Raw genomic sequence first — 1,266 nt, 5'->3', positions numbered from 1 at the left:
ATCAAGAACAGATATCACATCATATAGAAAAACAGCAGCGAGAATTGGCAGAACAAAGAATAATACTGCAACAGCATCAAGTTGAGTTAGTAAAACAAATTGAACAGTTAAAAAATACAATCCTTCAACGAAGTCCAAGATGTGCAAGACCTGATCTTGGTGAAATAAGCAGAAAACATTTATTGTCCCCAAAAGCCAAAAAATTCTATGAAAAAATTGTACAATTAAAAGCAGAGAAAAGACGTCTAAAGAGACGCGTTTATCAAATTAACCAACAAACGTCATCAAAGAATAAATAAAAAAGGCAGAAGTGATACAACTGCAACTGTACGACAACAATTTATAAACATGATTTTGAAGAACAATATTGTTGCACCACAGGTATAATCAGGGCCACCAAACTGCGTGTACCAGCGTTAGTGGCGCTTTCTATAATAACGTACCTGGCATATGAACTAAATACGAATGTGTAAGTGAATACATTTCAACACGTTTTGCCGTTAGTTATACGCGACCATACGCGACTACATTGTGCAGTTGTTAAATCACTTTTGTTACATTTTAATAAACATTAAAGATGGGTAGAACATGTTGCGTTTCTACTTGTAAATCTGGGAGTAATGTACCAACCCATTCATTCCCAAAAAATCGTGAACGTCGCAAGTTGTGATTAGACAATTTACATATACAGCAAGTAGATGAACGTGAAATTCAACAGTTGCAAGTGTGCTACAAACATTTTTGCGACAACGATTATAGTTGTTCCCCAAACAAGACGTGTTTTAAAAAACACTGCAATTACGATACATATATTAACAACATATTAACTGGTAAAATACAAGAAGAATGGGATGCTAATGTTATATAATACTCAAGCTAAAACAATGTCTCTGAAATATTCTAAAAAAAATAAAATAAAATGTTGACATTTATATTTTATATATTTATAATATGTACGTTATATATATTTATATATATTTTAATAAATTATGACAATTAAAAAAAACTTATCTATTGTTTTTTTATTTAAAGCAAAAATAATAAAATAGTGTAATAACCTAACCTAACCTAACCTAACCTAGATGCGTATATATGTGTGTGGTGTATGTGTGTAACACATAGACGTATAAGAAATAGACTGCGCGTGTGAGAGGGGAAGTGAGTCAAACTTCGGAGTGAGACAGATGCTTTCACCCGAGTCTCTGTCTCTGTCTTTCAGCATCTGGAGTGGGGACTCCCCACTCGGGAGACAACTCCATAGAATGT

The sequence above is a fragment of the Pseudomyrmex gracilis genome, unplaced genomic scaffold (genome assembly GCF_002006095.1).
Source record: "Pseudomyrmex gracilis isolate BER0280 unplaced genomic scaffold, ASM200609v1 scaffold_235, whole genome shotgun sequence".
Taxonomy (NCBI): Eukaryota; Metazoa; Arthropoda; class Insecta; order Hymenoptera; family Formicidae; genus Pseudomyrmex; species Pseudomyrmex gracilis.
The sequence above is the reverse complement of the archived record's forward strand: the minus strand, read 5'-3'. Positions refer to the sequence as shown.